Below are 19324 nucleotides of genomic sequence, written 5' to 3' on the forward strand. Positions count from 1 at the left end.
CTTTTAGCAACTGGCTCATCGGCCTTTCTTCCTCATTACTATTCTCTGAAGTAGTCATGCTTGTTGCTACCGGTCCTTTGGATCTGGTTTGGTATGAATGTGTTGCCAGAATTCTTTAACAACTAACTGTCTGGTATCAGACAACAACAAACTTTGTTAGTGTTAGAGCTTAACAGATTTGATCGTAACACATAGAGGATGCAATGCACCTAGGCAGTTAACCGTTTCTACATGCTTTGCTTCAAACCACATGCGTCATCCCGGCTTGTTCATTCGTCTCTTTTAAAGTATTTTGCGAAACTCTGCGTTTTATTTTATTTACATTTTCTTTTCTTTATTTATTAAAAGCGGTCGAATCTTATGGGGATTGCCTACGTATCACGTCCCCGCGTGAATCAGACCAGGCGTAGTTCTGCCTCAAAGCAAAGACACACAGTAATTCTTCTGGAGTCACTTAATTTCATTATCAAAATTTGCTATTACACAGTACTTAAAATAAAAATAGCAGAAGTACAGACTCCACGGTTTTAAACTTGGTTTAATGAAAAGAAAACAACATATGGAAAAACAACCAAAGCCAAATAAACAGGACTTGACCAAAACTAATTCTCCAATTTAAGGGCCCGCGAGGCATCATTCGGCCTTTCCGCGGCTCTAGGTGTAAGGTCTCTTTGCAGGTTCTTCAACTCGTTCATAATCCGGCGGACGCAGCCCATGATGGAAACAAGGAGGGTCTTCCGAGGTGTTCGCTCACATGCCAAGCATTTCATGTAGATGTAATGCCCTATTTCATCAATCCTTGCTCGAATGCTATCTCTTTCACTGAGCAACTGCCTGATTTGTTGGTTTTTTAACCCCAGTGCCTGAGCATCGTCAGCAAGTTGATCCTGAAACAACTCCATTTGTCTTTCCATGCAGTCCATTGCATCGTAGCACTGTCTTCTGTCGGCCTGGGCGTCTCGTGCTTGTTTGACGATCCGATCATGTAGAGTGGAGCTCGTCTCCCTTAATATTCTGACGCTCATTTCATAATCCCTTATGACCTGTTGCAAATGCTGCTTCCGGGCCATTGCGTACTTTGCCCCTCTGACCTTCATCCTTGTTATGCAAGCTCTTGATTGTTCTAATTCTTCTTGGCCTTGGATGACCTGATTTCTCAAACTTGCTATCAATCTTTCATCAGAGCGACGCTTCTGTCGGTCAACGTTACTCTTACTGGCTTGGCGAAGGCGGGCCTTCAAGGTTTGGTTTTCTTGGGCTAACTTGTTTCTTTCAGCCTGCTCCGAGGCGACTTGCACATTGTTCTCAAATACAAGCCTTTCAACTTGTTGCTTTAGCTTCCCGATTTCGACCCGGTAACCTTTCTCCCTTTTTAACCATCCCCATTGCTCTTGTGAATCATCGGTGAAGTGTTGGACGTGGGCCCTTTTAGCAGGTTTTTGCCGAGTCTGAAACCTTCTTTCGAACCAAGCATCGTACTTTGGGTCTACCTCACCTTTAGCTAGCTCTCGTACCATGGTTTTGGGCTCCAAGAATCTACATTCATGCCACAGTTTTCTAATCTTCCCCTCGGGGAATATGACTCCCGGGCTTAATTCCAAGGCATGCTTGCTCAGATTTTCATCATTAGGGACTACTTGAAACCTGCCCAGTTGTCGTAATACCCGATGAGGGGCATATGGCTGGATGCTGCGAAGCCCCATTAAGAGAACATGACATTCTTCAGCCGACATGTAGATAACCTCAGTATCAGTCAACCAACCAAATGCCCATTCAATTTGGTCAGATGTTGTTGACCTTAACCGTGTAACCCATTCTTCGACACCTTCAGGAAATCTGGCGCCTGTCATGCGCTTCTTGAATCCGCTGATACAATTCCTCTCGGTCAACCCGTGGTTCATGTATCCTACTCGGTGATGGAGGTGTTCCTGCATCCATAGCTGAAGTAACAGGTTGCAACCTTGGAAGAACGTACCTCCTTCTCGGCATATAGTTAGAGCCCGGTAGATTTCGGACAAAATCAAAGGAACCACAGTACTATTGGTTCTTTTGATTGCCACGTCGGCCATCCCTACCAGACCTATCTCTATCTTTTTGTCCTTCCTTGGGCAGACCATGACTCCCAAGAATGCTGTGATAAAAGCCAAAGTACGTCTTGCTTCCCATTTGTTTCTGTTCCCTCCGTGAGTTAGCCCAAGGTTCGGTTCCTCGAAACCCTGCGGGGTTCCGTACCGCTGATACAAGAAATGGAGATCACAACACCCTCTCGATAAATCGTCATGTTGTACCTTCCGACTAATGCTTAGTAGATCCAGAAACGCATGCGGGGACACCGGCCTTGGCGAAAGCAAATATTGCCCTCTTAACTTCTCATTCAGTCCCGCATATCCGGCAACTTCCTCAAGTGTCGGTGAAAGTTCGAAATCAGCAAAACGGAATACATTGCAGGTGGGGTCCCAAAATGGTATTAGAGCTTCAAGAATATCTGTCCTCGGCTCAACACCCAACAAATTTACAAAACCTCCCAATATTCTTCCTATTACCCCTTTGCTATCGGCTTCCAAGTCATTCCACCACATGTGGAGTTGTAGAGGGACCTCGCTGAGGGCTGAGAATGGTTCATTTTGCTCTGTGTTCATCCTGCACATTTATTAGGGTGACCTTTTAGGTGAAAACAAAAACCTTTATTTGACTTTAACCAAAATCTTTGGACGAAAAATTTTTTTTTTATTTATATACATGTGTATACATATATAACTATGCTTTATGGTATACCATTTTTGGTAAAAACGGGAAAAGAGTTGGACCCGATGAGGGTTGCCTACGTATCTCACATCCGGTGAGAATCAAACCGACGTAGTTCGGGTGATAAACTAACTGGTTTATTTATTTCTATATATTTTTTTTATTATTATTTTTATTTATTTAACGTGATCAGCATGATAAGAAGTGTCATTTGTCCGCAAATATCATTTGTCCGCCAAATGACTCATTCACCCTTGAATAAATATAACATGTAGCACATAGGATGCCAAAGATGGTCTATTATTTTCAGGTTGCTTGTCCTAGACGGACCCAACCCCTGTGTTGAGTCCCCTAAGTCAAATGCACATGATGCAAATAAACGTTCCTACTAGGGATCCGGCATGTGGCTTTGTTATACTAGGTTCAGAACCTGGGTGTTTGTTCTAGACCTGGCTTACCCGAGCGGACAGCTCGAGCCGAGGGGGGGCAGCGTACCGGGAATACAGAAGCTTCACCGGCTTAGCAACTTGTCCGAACCTCGTTCTAAATTAGGATTTGACACTATACAGAAAAGAAGTCGTACGAAGTACACCCTTCTTCATGATTTAGAAGACTCAGAAAGGATATGAGTTTCGGCACAGTTTATATACAGTTCAAATAATATCAAAGCGGTAAAAGCAGCATTTAACACGTTAGGCTCAAACATGTAAAAATCAGATAATAGATAAAGCCAAATAATAACAATTATTTTAAGCTCGAATTCTTAACCCTAAACCAGTGGTTCTGGGTAAAATCCCCAGCAGAGTCGCCAGAGCTGTCACACCTCCTTTTTCCGCGCCCGCGGGGTGCAGGGGGAGCTTTTTCCAATTAAAGGACAATCGAAACGGGATTGGTTTAATTATTTCAGAGTCGCCACTTGGGAGATTTAGGGTGTCCCAAGTCACCGATTTTAATCCCGAATCGAGGAAATGAATGACTCTATATTACAGTCTGCGTACCAGAAATCTAGATAAGGAATTCTGTTAACCCGGAAGAAGGTGTTAGGCATTCCCGAGTTCCGTGGTTCTAGCACGGTCGCTCAACTGTTATATTCGGCTGATTTATCTGATTTTAAAATACAATTATGAATCAATGTGCCAATTTTAACTTTTAACCGCTTTATTATTATTGTATTTACAAGAATGTGAACATCGCTTAAAACACGTCTTTAGACTGCGTCACATGAAATGCACCCACAATCCGGAACGCATTTTATTTGATGTTTTGAGATTTAGATTTGGGTCGCATGAAATGCACACCCGAGTTTAAGAAAGTAAACTATTAAACGCGCGCCTAAAGTGACTATCGCGTTATTATTTTTGCAGAGGCCGTGAAATTCGCTAAACGACCCTCCCGAATTCTAAGTAATTTAAAACAAGTATTTACTGAGGGCCCCGCAATTTGTGTTTTTTATTCGGCGAGGCTCATCTCATTCTTATTTTAAAGGATAAACCTATAATGACTATATTTCCTATTAAGTTCGTCTCTAAAAATAAAAAGAAAATCTCTTAATTATTTACATGCTTGCAGATTATTTACAGCAGGATCCGAAATGCTTTTACAGAATAAGGAAACATGACCATGCATACGGACAGCTGATCGAACATTATGGGCCCAAATCCAGCTCATGCGGAATGGGCCAGACCTGGGCCACTGTTTATCCGAGGCGGGTCTGTTTGGTCTGTTTTGACCTGGGCTCGACCTTCATAAGGTTGAGGGGCGCGGACTTGTGCTAATTGTTATAAGGGTGTGGCTTGATAATTATAACGAGGCAGTTTATCAAAAGAGAATGAAAATTAACTAAGGCGGATAGTTTTATTCTTTGACATGCATTAAAAGAGAATGCTAATTACAAAACACAACTAATTTCCAAGACATAGCCTAGTATACTGCCAATCCTTTTGTCTGTTAACCTAACCAACATATGATATTAAACCATACTACATTTTTTGTATTCACTATATGAAAGGGCCAATTCCAATACCCAAACAAGATTGTAAACCATTACACACTACATAATCATCTATATAGCAACTACATGTGGACATAGATGTATTCAGATCTTCCCTTTTGTATTCATGCTCGACTTTCAAATTACATGGACAGTATTAGTTGTGTACCTGGTATAGAGGAACAAAAGAAGAAAGAAAAAGGATCAGCTGAGTAGTGAGCAAACAACAGCAACAGCAGAATTCGCAGCAACAACACAGCAACAACAACCAACCAACAATGATGAAGCTCAGCAAGGAGTCGAGCAACAAATAAGCAATCCCGGAAAAACAGAGTAGGAAATAACAGCCCAGAATATTGAATGTAACAGCAACAGAAATCCAATAACCACAAGAAAGCTTGGCAGACAACAGGAAAAGCAAAACCCCACAGAAAACCTGATCAAACTGGACTCTTGCACAGTTTCTTCTAGACAAAACTCATTCACAATGTTCTGAAATTTATTTCTGTTTTTCCTTTTTAGTTTTTCTTACTCCCAGGATCTCTCTAGACTCCAAAAAATTGAACCCCCCGTTTTCTAATGGAATGTCTCCTCTTTTATAGCCTAACCTTAACACTTTACAGTCTGTTTTACAACTCAAAATTGCCCCCCCCCCCTGTTGTTTTTCCACTCACTTGTTTTAAATAACCAAGCTCCCATGAAATCCCTGACAGCCCTCTCTCTTTTTGGTTGTTAAAGTGTACTGATCACTTGTTTATTTAACCAAAGTATGGGCAGTAGGAATATAATCTGACAGCACATGCTGTCCAATTATTTTAATTCCTTAAAGCTAACCATACACATGCTGCCCACGGTCTAAACCAAATGGCATCGTGTTTTAAAATCAAAGTCTGAATCTGCCATTATAACCTTTCCCCTAGATGTTCTTTAATTCGATTTGAACAAAATCAATAGGCAATACAATTCAGTTCCTAATGGGACTCAAATACGATCACAGCAGAAATAAGCAATACGAATCAAGTTGTTACCATTAACGATTGAAACTAATTGACGACATATATCGACTCGACTATATTAATCGTAACACATAACAATCAATCGTTCATATAAACAACACGTATAGAGTCCCGAATGACTTCAGACAAATTTGTTCAAACACTGGGAACTTATGTGAATTAAACTCGTTTGACGACTAATCTAATTGATGAGCACGTATATCACAGGGTATATTCAGAACACAAACAGAAGACAATTGGCCAAATAAAAAGGCCTTTAACAGAGATGGAAGAAATCCGAATGAAAAATAACAAAATAACAAACAAACACAAAGAAATATGCTGACAACTTAATTAGAAATAAAACAAAAGAAAGGAAAACTTACCAAAAGAGTTTGAAATCAAAATGACCCAAACCTGACTCAACTTCGAACTCTTGAAGCCGAACAAACTTTAATCAGGGTGTTCTCACATGAGAACACCTTGATTAAGGTCTATTAGACCTCAAACCCTTGTCAAAGCCGGCCAGATTCCCCAGGTGCATGTGTTCTAAGGTCTGGATTTCCAGATCTGATTTTTAGGGAGTTGTGGGTAGATTCGGACCAAACCAAGCTTGGTTTGGTCACGAGGAAGGTCAGGGGAGTGTCTGGTATGAAGATGGGGTGGTTTGGCATAGATCGAGTTTTGTCTCGAATCTTCAAATCCAGATTCGAGACGATAGGAGGTGATTCGAGGTTCGTGGTTAGTGGATTCGTGTTCAGGGTGGTTGGATGCTTTAGGGGTGTGAAGGGGGTGGTCACCGGCGTTCGTGCCGCCGGGTTTTGGTGGAGGGGAAGCTAGGGCGGCTTGCTAGGGTTTGGGGTTTCAGCTCGGGGAAGGAGACGAGTGAGGGGTGGGGTTCGGATAGGGGGCGTGGGGTGAAGGGTTGAGTTTATATATGGGGAGGCTGATTGGATCTGAGCCGTTAGATCAGATGATCTCAACGGCTTGGATCTGATGCTGAGAAATGAGACGGGGTCGTTTGGTAGTTAAACGGGGTCGTTTGGTTTAAGTGAGGGGTTGGATCGGATTGGTTCCTGGGTCGGGTTTTGAAACGGGTTACTGATAGAGGTCCTGAGCCGTTGGATCGAGAGTTTGAACGGCCCAGATCAGACGCATGATGCGGCGTCGTTTCGGGAGGTGGTCAGGGCAGGCCTGGTTTGGACTGGGTTTGAGTGCCGTTTTTGGGCCCCTTTTGTTTCAATTTCTGGGCCCAAATCGATTTTAATCCTTCACTCTTTTGCTTTCTTTTTTTTTTTTTCATTTTTTTCTTTTAAAACAAAAATAAAAATAATAGATAATAAAACAACGAAATTAAAACTAAACAACAATGTAACATTTTAACACAATTATCACAAAAATATTTAAGTAAGTTAACTAAAAGCCTAGAACGAACGATGCACACATATATATATTTTTTGTGAATTTTCTTTTACCGACACATAGTTTTGTATTTTTGTTTGATAGTGACTGGATGCAAAAATGGGCAGACACACAAATGACCAACAACACATGTTACGGAAAGATCAAAAAATTGTGCAGCGAAGCCATTTGTCACTATTTTTTATTTTCTTTTGGAGCGATCGTCCGTGAAGCAAAAATCACGTGCTTACAGTTGCAGGTGGTAATTAATTCTTCTTCCGCTTTTCGGACCAAACCTGGACACCACACCATGCTTGTGACTTCAGTCGTGTCTTAAGCAGTTCACGTCTTCCATCAACTTCTGTATTTGGATTCACTTCTTGCCTTTTTTTCTTTATTGTGACTAACTTCTGTTGATCACCTCGGACTGTTGACTCGTATTCTTTCCACGAGATTCTTTGGTTGCTGACTTGAATTGCAATCTGAGATACTTTTCCTTTTCTTCAGGTGGACGCCTGATTGTTGAACTCGAACCGTTTTCTCTTGTTACTTGACACTGTTTTCCCTTGCACCTTGAACCATTTTTCCCTAAAACTCGAACTGTCTTCCTTCGAAAATGCTTTCCCCAGAAACTTGAGTTGTCTCCCCTTGTTCTCCAGGTGGATGCCTGATTACAACATAATAGAAGAAAAAAGAAATTTTCTGCCCAGTTTGCACTAGGAAGATTTGTGAGTTGTTAGAAAAATTGTAAACCACTTGTACTATTGATGCAATGATGAAATTAAACTAAAGAATAGACTAGGAAAACTATAAACTAAGCTTGACTAAAGTAAAACTGACCCTATTCTCCAGGCGGGGCTCCCTGACTGCTAACTTGAAATGTATTCCCTGCTCTCTAGGCGGGCTCCTGACTGCTGAACTTGAAAATGTATTCCCTGCTCTCCAGGCGGGCTCCTGACTGCTAAACTTGAAGGTATTCCCTGCTCTCCAGGCGGGCTCCTGACTTCAACAAAATAGATAAAAACAAAGAAAATTTTCTGCCCCAGTTTGGTGGCTGGGTACACCTGTAAGTGTAAAACGGATCACATTACCAAATATCGATAATAACTTAAAAGATAAAACTTGAATTGTACTCCCTTGTTCTCCAGGTGTGCTCCTGATTGCTGACTTGAAAGTATTCCCTGCTTTTCAGGCGGGCTCCTGACTTCAACTTGAAAGTGCTCCCTGCTCCATGCTCTCCAGGCGAGCTCCTGACTTCAAGATAGAGAAAACAAAGAATTTGAAAGCTAAAATTTAAATTGTACTCCCTTGTTCTCCAGGCGGGTTCCTGACTGCTGCGCTTGAAAGTATTCCCTGCTCTCCAGGCGGGCTCCTGACTTCAACTTGAAATGTATTCCCTACTCTTCAGGCAGGCTCCTGACTTCAACATAGACAAAACAAAGAATTTGAAAGCTAAAATTTTAATTATACTCCATTGTTCTCCAGGCGGGCTCCTGACTGCTGCGCTTGAATGTATTCCCTGCTCTCCAGGCGGGCTCATGACGACTGACTTTGAAATGTATTCCCTGCTCTCCAGGCGGGCTCCTGACTGCTGCATTTGAATGTATTCCCTGCTCTCAGGCGGGCTCCTGACTGCTAACTTGAAATGTATTCCCTGCTCTCCAGGCGGGCTCCTGACTTCAACAAAACAAGCAAAAACAAAGAAAATTTTCTGCCCCAATTTGTACTAGGACGATTTGTGAGTTGTTAGCAATATTGTAAACCAAAATATAACTTGAAATACCAAGACTAGGAAGTGCATCTCCTAGGGGTGGAACATTAATGACTTAAACTAGGAAGTGCGTCTCCCACGAATGAACTTAAATGAACCAGACTAGGAAGTGTGTCTCCTACGGATAAGACTTGTATGAACCAAAATTAGGAAGTGTGTCTCCTCGGGGTGAAATCTCAATTTTGGGAGTGCGTCTCCTATGGGTGAAACTTCAATGACTCAAACTAGGAAGTGTGTCTCCTACGAATGAACTTAAATAAACCATACTAGGAAGTGCGTCTCCTAGTGGTAAAATCTCAATTTAGGAAGTGCGTCTCCTAAAGTAAAAATATAACCCGAAAGACTCAGACTAGGAAGTGCATCCTCTAGGGGAAAATCTCAATTTAGGAAGTGCGTCTCCTAAAACAACAATACAACCTGAACTACCCAGACTAGGAAGTGTGTCTCCTAGGGGTGAAATCTCAATTTAGGAAGTGCGTCTCCTATGGCTGAAACTTCAATGACTCAAATTAGGAAGTGTGTCTCCTACGAATGAACTTAAATGAACCATACTAGGAAGTGCGTCTCCTAGTGGTAAAATCTCAATTTAGGAAGTGCGTCTCCTAAAGCAAAAATATAACCCGAAAGACCCAGACTAAGACGTGTGTCTCCTAGGGGAAAATCTCAATTTAGGAAGTGCGTCTCCTAAAACAACAATACAACCTGAACTACCCAGACTAGGAAGTGCATCTCCTAGGGGTGAAATCTCAACTTAGGAAGTGCGTCTCCTAAAACAAAAATATAACCGGAACTACCCAAACTAGTAAGTGTGTCTCCTAGGGGTGATATCTCAATTACTCAAACTAGGAAGTGCATCTCCTAGGAATGAACTTAAATGAACCATACTAGGAAGTGCATCTCCTAGGAATGAATTTAAATGACCGAGACTAGGAAGTGCATCTCCTAGGGGTGAGATCTTCAGTGACTAAAACTCATACGATCCAAACTGGAAAGTGCGTCTCCTATGGGTATTACTTTCGCTACATCTTGTTATCTAAGAAAGTATTAAGGCTACATCCCATTATCCAGGAGGGTCCTGAAAATCCAAAAGTCAAGTTTTATCTTAAGAGTGGCTATTTTACGGCTAAATTATATTACCCTACACCAGAACTTACGCTAAATTTTGTTATCCAATGGAAATTTTAAAGCTAGGTCTCATTATTCAGGAGGGTCCTGACAACTCTTAATTGAATACTATCTCAAACATGCAAACTTTGAAGCCAACTTATATTCCTTGAGGTTATATTTATGCTAGATTATGCTACTCATGATTGTTTTGAACTTTAAACTAGGTCCCATTTTTCAGAAGGGTCCTGAAAATCAAAAATCAAACCTGTTTGGTGACTGCCTTTCTCCACAGAGGGTTTCTCCGAAACAATCAAAATTTCCTGCCCCTGTTTTAATCAAAGAAAAACAATTTGTCAGTTTAAAATGTGGTGGTTGGTTTGTGGCCTTGACTTTGAGGGCGATTGCTCCTACACTTCCTCTGATAGCTTTGACTTCCACTCGAAGACCTTGCTAACCACTTTCTCTGTCATCCTCATCACAGAAAATAACTCATCTTCGTTCAGATCCAATACCCTTTATTTATTGCATTGCTCATGAACTGGCATCTACCAAACCTTTGTGTTTCACATGATTCCCAAAGCACATCAATTGCCACCCACTTAGTGCGTATGCTGTTCTTTCTTGACTTAAACCACTGGCCTTGACCATGAGGCCTATTGCTCCTTCACTTGCCATGATAACTTTGATTTCCGCTTGAAAGACCTTGCTTATCGTTGGTTAACCACTTTCTCTGTCAACCTCATCACAGAGAATACCTTTGATCCGTTCACCCAACATCCTCTATCTGTTGCATTGTTCATGAATTGATATATACCAAACCTTTGTATTTCACAGGAATCCCAAAGCATATTGATTGTCAACAACTCAGTGCGCACGTTGTACTTTCTTGACTTATGCCACTTTGATGTGCTATCCAAATTCCGTTTTGTACAATTGGAAAGTTGGTAGAAAATTTTGAAGTCATTTCTCACTTGTTCTAACCAAATAGACTCAGGAAAAGGAAGTAAACAAGACAAAAGGAACATAGTAAGGACAGTGGAAAGAGATGATTCCTAACAAGAAAAACTAAACACTTATCAGATGTAGATACCAACTCTAATGACCGTGACATGCACCTTTGGATTAAATGGCCTAATCTGCCAAGCGAGTCCGATGTTCAACTCTTGTTGTACCTCTTTGCCATGAAACTAGGATTCAATGCTCCAATTTTCCAATCTGATTCATGATCTTTACTCGACTTGTAGTGCCCGAAGGGTTTTCACCATCAGGCCTCTCTCATTTTGTTCTTTCTCTCAACTTACCGTTGCCTTACGGTGCCTGCGAGGGTTTCACCAATAAGACTCTCTCATTTTTTATTTCTCTCAGCTCCCGTCGCCTTACGGTACCCGTTAAGGTTTTCACTAATAAGACTCTCTCATTTTCATTATTTTTCTGCTTGGACCAGAGTGTTTCCCCTGATATGAATTACCTCTCCTTGCTTGACTTGGCATCTCTCGAAGACTGATCGGAAGGTCTTTCTCTGGACCGTAACGTGGGCTTTTTGATAGGGTTAAAAAGAAAGGATATCAAAGGCTCAAAACAATTCACATGGGTTCAAAATTACAACTTTCGCACTCATATTTCTTACAACAAACACAACTTCTGCCCCAGTTTCTTGCTTAGGGACTTTTGGATTTTTATTTTGATGGGACCGAACCGTGAGGCTGCCTACGTATCCTTAAAAGGAATCAGGTCGAACGTAGTTCATGACATAGGAATTGCTTCGCTTGTTGTGATTTTTCTTTTCTTTTCTTTTCTCTTCTTTCCTTATTTTTCTTTTTTTTGTTGTTTTTCTTGTCTTTTCTTTTTTTTTTCTCTTTTTTCTTTTTCTCTTTTCTTGTTGGTTTTTTCTTTTTCTTCTCTCTCTTTTCATTCTTTTTCTTTTCTCTTTTTCCTTTTTTCATCTTTCGCGCTTGCGTTTCTGATCTTTGCTACTAATTCCGAAAAAAGGGTATAAAAGAAAATAAATAAGGCTCAAAATGGGTAATGAAGGATAAAGTGTTTAGATAGCAGAACAAAATGCCTTTGTCATTCCAATCTCCAAAACATGCCAAGTGCAAATTACACAGTTAAACAGACCAAGGAAAACATTTGTAACATCTTTTGATTACGCCAGACTTGATGATCATATCCACACATTCGCCTTCTACATCTGTTACATACAAAGTACCATTGGACAACACTCTCACTCTCATTACCACGAACGGCCCCCTACAAATTTGGGGCAAACTTGTCGTTATCTTCACCCGATGCAACATGATGCGTTTCAATAGTATTTCTTTTATGTTCTACCTACCCCAGTTTCACACAATTCGGGCTTGAAGTGATCTCAAAATGCCTTCACTTATTTCCCTCAAATGTCCCTACATCTTCAACATTGTTTCGTTGCTTTATGACTAAACTAACTTTTTAAGACCAAGCTGAGAATTATGCATGCATGTCATGTCACTAGAGTCAACAGTAAAAGGACTATAAAAGGAAAAGAGAACTAAACAAAAATTACTAAAAATAACAGAAAACAGGAAATTGCATTAGACAGATGGTGAAAGGGTTTGAACAACAAAACAAGCAAACTAAACTAGGTTACAACCCTGGAACAAACCTAGACAACACTAAACGAGTTACTACGAAAAATAAACTAGGCAAAATAAAAGGATAGAAGGATTTGAATCACAAGACAATATCCAGATTACAACCCTGGAAATAACCCGGACAACAGAAATGACAACAAAATAAACCACCAAGACTCCTTTCCAACTAGCCAAAAGATGAAGCATCTTTCCAATTACTAAGCACGACATCTTAGCCTTCCCCATCAATATTTCCAAAACCATTAACAACTTCAATATCATTAACTTCAGTCCGCAAGTTCCCAAGAGGATTCGCATGCTCCCTGTCACTGTCATTGATCACAATTACCCCTTCTTGAATCATTCTTTCTATTTCCCTTTTCAAAGAATGACAATCTTCAATGCTATGCCCTTGGACTTTAGAGTGGTACATGCATCGTACAGTAAGATCAAAGCCTTTTGCATATGGGTCTGAAGTACAGCCGAGAAGCGGCTCAATCAGGCCGGAATGCTTTAACTTTTCAAACAAGCTTGTGTAGGACTCCCCAATTGGCGTGAAACTATTTCTTTTCCTTTGTTCCCTTCCCTGCCCCTGTTTTCTAGGGTTGTTGGTGCTCGAAAATATTGTAAAGGCAAGAATGCATTATGCGGTGCTGGTGCTCGCCATAGGGAGTGACCTGGTGGTTGGACATATGACCGGACATCGTTTGAAGGATAATAATGAGGTGGATTACGTGGATCTCGGGGACAGGTTTGGGGTTGGGGTTGAGGCAAGATATATTGGGGAGGCAGGCCCTTTGGTCCATGTCGTGACTCTGAAACAACCATGGCAACATCATCATGTTCTTTCTGACCCAGCAAACTTCCTGTGTCGTTCTGAATTGCTTGTGTTGTGGCTTTTAAAGCAGAATAACTCATGATCTTGCTAGACTTCAACCTATCTTCTACCACTTCTCCCATTTTTACCACATCATTAAAAGGTCTACCCACAGCCGTGATCAAATGCCCAAAGTAGGTTGGCTCTTGATCTTGAAGAAAGTACTCGACCATCTCTTTTTCTTCCATGGGAGGATGGACTCCAGCAGCTTCCTATCTCCATCTGAGCTCGTATTCCCTAAAGCTTTCATTAGGCTTCTTTTCCATCTTGGCGAGGGACATGCGATCTGGGACAATTTCTATATTGTACTGGGAGTGCCTGGCAAAGGCCTGAGCCATATCATCCTACGTGTACCACCTGCTAGCATCTTGGCGGGTGTACCACTCCAGAGCTGCCCCACTCAGACTTTGACTGAAATACGCCATCAATAATTTGTCTTTCCCACCGACGCCTCTCATCTTACTGCAGTAGCCTCTCAAATGGGCCACGGGATCCCTATGTCCATCATATAAATCGAACTTTGGCATTTTAAACCCATCAGGCAGTTGGACGTCAGGAAACAAGCACAAGTCTTTGTAAGACACGCTTATCTGGCTCCCTATCCCTTGCATGTTTCTTAACGACTGCTCTAAGATTTTCACCTTCCTGGATATCTCATCTTGCTCCATTGTGTTACCAGGCTTTTCAGTTTCACCAGGAGGCTCAAAATAAGGAGCAGGAGAGTATGAATCTGAGACTTTGAAAGTTGGTTCTGGTGCATAGTGTTGGGCATCAGGGACTTTGAACACAACCTCGTTAGAGGATCGAGGAAAAGCAGCTGGGGGAGGAGCTACAAGAGCGTGAGTGTCCAAAGGAGCAGGATACGAGGTAGTTTTGGCGGGTAGAGTGTGAAAAGGTTGTGGGGTAATATCAGCAGCAGTGGGAATCCAGATTTGGGATAGTGGTGGGATAGTTGCAGGGTTTACGATGTAGTTAGTGGGGAATGAAGGCGGAGGATGCCCCCTGATCCAAGACTGATACATTTCGGCCATCTGTTGTTTCACCCTTTGGAACTCCTCTTTCAATTCAGACTCCAACTACACAAACTCCCTTGACGGGTCAACAACTCCTGTGCCCAAGTTTTTGCTAGTCATGGCTACCTTTCCCTTTGGCCTTGTGTTGAATGGATGAGTTACCTTAAGAACCACAAACCAACCACCCTTCTCCTGTGAAGATATTTAAAGGAACAAAATGGGGTCATCCCGTTAGTGTTAGGGCATTTAACAACAAAAATATCACATTGCGTGCAATGCACCTAGCAACAATTAATGGTTCTAGAATGACTTTGAGGGTCATAAGGTCACTTGGCATCATCCCAATTTGTCCACTTGAATCTTCTCTTTTCTTTTCTTTCCTCGCACTTCTTAGCTCGCTCATTTTCTTTCCCCTTTTTCTTTCTGATTGTCGCTCTTTTTCTTCCTTCTCAATTCTCACATCCCATAATTTCACCATCTTTTTTTCTCTTTTTTTCTTTTAATAAATAAAAAAAATGATTCGATCGAACCCTATGTAGGTTGCCTACGTATCATGATGTCACATGAATTAGATCTTTGCGTAGTTCGGGAAGATCGGGAATAAAGTAAACAATCTAACATTCTCATTTTTTTCCTTTTTTTTACCTTATGATTTAGGAATATTGCGTGAGACTAAAAATTTTCTCTCTAAGAATTTGAAATGAAAGATATGGGTTAGGCATCCTATGTGATAGGAGTAGAAATATTTCGTGATAGATCACAAGGATTATTGGGACTATCTAGATACAGCCAAGACCCATTCTATGTACATGTTCTTTAAATATCTTTGGATGTAAATCTTTCGCTAACGGATCTGCAATCATGAGATCAGTTTTAATATGCTCAAGTGTCACTTTTTGTTTCTGACCTTCCTCCTTGATGGTAAAGTACTTTAATTCCATATGTTTTGCATTTGGAGTACTTATCATTCCGTATTCGACGTCCCGGAAAAATTTTAGGCGATCCGGGTCCGGGGTCCCGGGGTCCCGGGCCCACGGCGGAAGGCGTGGGCTATAGCACACGAAAATTTGGGACACGCGCGGATTTCCAGTTTTATGGCCGTAAAATGCCAAAAAGCATAATTTGGGCATGGCGGAGCGGTGACTATGGTTCCTTAGGCCGTATTTGACGTCCCGGAAAAATTTTGGCCAATCCGGGTCGGGGATCCCGGGCCCACGGCGGAAAGCGTGGGCTATAGCACACGAAAATTTGGGACTCGCGCGGATTTCCAGTTTTATGGCCGTAAAATGCAAAAAAACATAATTTGGGCATGGCGGAGCGGTGACTATGGTTCCTTAGGCCGTATTCGACCTCCCGGAAAAATTTTAGGCGATCCGGGTCCGGGGTCCCGGGCCCACGGCGGAAGGCGTGGGCTATAGCACACGAAAATTTGGGACTCGTGCGGATTTCCAGTTTTATGGCCGTAATATGCCAAAAAACATAATTTGGGCATGGCGGAGCGGTGACTACGGTTCCTTAGGCCGTATTCGACGTCCCGGAAAAATTTTAGGCGATCCGGGTCCGGGGTCCCGGGCCCACGGTTTCTATTTTAAACTCAAGCTTAATGAGCATGTTTTTTTTCTTTTTTTTTTGAAACAAATATTCTATTAAGGAAAATCCTAGAAAAGAAAAACCCCTTTTTCATTTTTTTATGAAGAAAATCTAAAGAATAAACCACAGAAAAGTATTTGAATTTCATCTGATATCATGACGCAAGATTTCGAAACGAGCAATAAACAAAATAAAACAAAGTATTTCTGGATTTCAATTTTGATTGCCTAAAAAGAAATTCTAATGATAACCAAAAGATAAAGTATTTTTTCTATGTACAATATCCTAAAGTTCTAATGAAAATAAAAGAATTATTTTTTTCATTTTTCACTAATTTCCCAAAGAAACGCCTCAAAAGAAAATCTTTTTTTTGGATTTTATTAGTACCTTAGAGAAAACTTCTTTTTTTTAAACAAGGTACTAAAAGACAATTCTTCTTTTTTTTTTCTCAAATTTTTGGTCCTAATATACTAAAGGAAATATAAAAATAATTCATTTTAAGTCCTAGATATTAATTGCCTAAGGGAAAAACAACCTCAAAATTTTTCATTTCTAGAATTAGTACTCTAAAGAAAACTTATAACAAAAATATAAAATGTAACATCTCTTTTTTTGGATTTTGAGTTACAACACATTTTTCAAATATAAAGTAGAAAATACAATAACGAAATACTTGACATTTCTGTACAAAACTAGAAAGTAAAAGACGACATAAAAAAATAACAAATATAAAAATCTCCTTAAGCAAATCCTGAATACGGTGGTCCTGGGGTTTCTGCCAGGCTCAAACTCCGGTAAGTAAATCCACACCTGTATGAGAAAACTTTAAACCAACACTATGTGAGACAATAAAACTCCCTACTGGACACATGCAAGACATAATTGAGGCTATTTTTGCAAAATGGCTTATTTGACCAAAAGGTGGCTAGAAGTGCAAAATTTGGCTATGACTCCGCAAAGCCAAGAACCTAAGATTTACTAGGAATACCGGACCCTATGTGGGTTGCCTACGTATCACGCCCCGGAAGACGAGAATCAGGTTCGCGTAGTTCGGGCAGATTGGATACGGGCGAGAATAAAAAAAAACTAATTTAGAGAAAACATATCTTTTTTTTTCTTTTGCTTTTTCTTAAAAGGTGATGAAACATGTAAAATCTTTTTGGATTTTTTTTTTTTTTTTGATTTTTGATTTTTCAAAAATGATAAAAAATGCAAAATCTTTTTTTTTTTGAATTTTTCATGTTTTTTTTTTCTTTAATAGAAATGTAACAAAAAACATAACGAGGCCCTATTTGCTTTATCTTCACACTTCACCTTTTCTTTTTTTTTTCTTTCTTTTTTTCATTTTTCAATTGCCCTCAACTATCATTGGTCCGCCAAATGACCCTTTTACCCTGGAATAAATGCAACATGTAGCACATAGGATGCATCAAGATGGTCTGTTATTTTGGGTGCACCTGGCCTAGACGGACTCAACTCCTGTGTTGAGTCCCCAAAGTTAGACGGACTCAACTCCTGTGTTGAGTCCCCAAAGTTAAAATGCACATGATGCAAACAAGAGTTCCTACTAAGGATCCGGCATGAGGCTGAGTTATTCTAGGTTTTAAAACCTGGGTTTATTGTTCTAGACCTGGCTTACCCGAGCGGACAGCTCGAGCCGGGGGGGCAGCGTACCGGGAATACAGAAGCTTCACCGACTTTGCAACTTGTCCGATCCTCGTTCTAAATTTGGAATATGACTTTAACAGAAAAGAAGTGACACGAAGTGCACACTTCTTCATGATTTAGAAGACTCAGAGAGAAGAGGGATTTCACAACAGTTTATATACAGTTCACAGAATATCAAAGCGGTAAAAGCAATCAATTAGCACATTAGGTCCAAATTATGTAACAAAATCAGATAATGGATAAAGCCAACTATAACAATTCATCTAAGCTCGAATTCTTGAACCCTGAACCAGAGATTCTGAGTTCGAGTCCCCAGCAGAGTCGCCAGAGCTGTCATACCTCCTTTTTTACTTACACCCCCAGAGGAGGGTATAAAGGAGTTTTTTCAATTAAAAGACAATCGAAGCGGGATTTATCGTTGAAAGATTCAGATTTGCCACTTGGGAGATTTATGGTATCCCAAGTCACCGGTTGAATCTCGAATTGAGGAAAATATTGACTCTATTTAACAGTCCGCGAACCAGAAATCCGAGTAAGAAATTCTGTTAACCCGGGAGAAGGTGTTAGGCATTCCCGAGTTTCGTGGTTCTAGCGCGGTCGCTCAACTGTTATATTTGGCTTAATTATCTGATTTTAGACAATTATGAACATATGTGCAAATTTTAGTTTTCAACCGCTTTTATTCGATTTTTAAGGAAAATTGAACGTCGTTTAAAACATGTCTTAGGATCGCGCCACATGAAATGCACCCGCAATCCGGAACACATTTTATTCAACATTATTAGAATTTGGATTTGGGTCACATGAAATACGCACGCGAGTTTAGGAGGATAATATTATTAAACTAACGCGCCTAAAGCAATTATGCGTAGGTAACTTTGCGAGGGCCATAGAAATTTCACTAAATGGCACGCCTCGAATTCCAAGGATTAAAATAATTAAGTGAGTAAAATTTCACTCCTCTAATCCAACTAAAATTTCAGCCCATTTAATGCTCAAATCGGCATATCCATCACAGCCCATTAACATGTGAATCAATCAGACCAAATAATTGAGGAGTTAAAATTACTAAAATCGTTGAACGAGTATAAACATCTATTAAAACAAACATCAATCAAAACAGAAGGAACCAAAATGCCAAATAACCATTCAATGCAACGATAAAGAGGGAAAGAAACTTATGACTGAACTTCAATACTATACAAAGTCAATTGGAAACAGCAACTCACAAATATCATGTATATATATATTGCTCAATTACATGCGTCCTTTTTTGATTTTAATGGTTTTTGAGCTTCAATTTAAAAAAAATATTTTTTTAGCAAATTAATCCATGACAGATATTATTTTATAAACATCAACAAAAAGATATAATTATGAAACCAAAGAGAAGTTTCAGCCAAAACACATGAGACTTTAAAGTCATGTAAATGAGATGAATCAAAATGGACCTTTCACTGTATCCAAATGAAAGTGCAACGGCAAGCTCCGATGGAAATTTGTATGAAAATCGAACCACGACCGGCCCTCGACGAAACGACCTCGAGACTTCAACGAC

This window comes from Nicotiana sylvestris, chromosome 11 (genome assembly GCF_000393655.2).
Source record: "Nicotiana sylvestris chromosome 11, ASM39365v2, whole genome shotgun sequence".
Classification (NCBI taxonomy): Eukaryota; Viridiplantae; Streptophyta; class Magnoliopsida; order Solanales; family Solanaceae; genus Nicotiana; species Nicotiana sylvestris.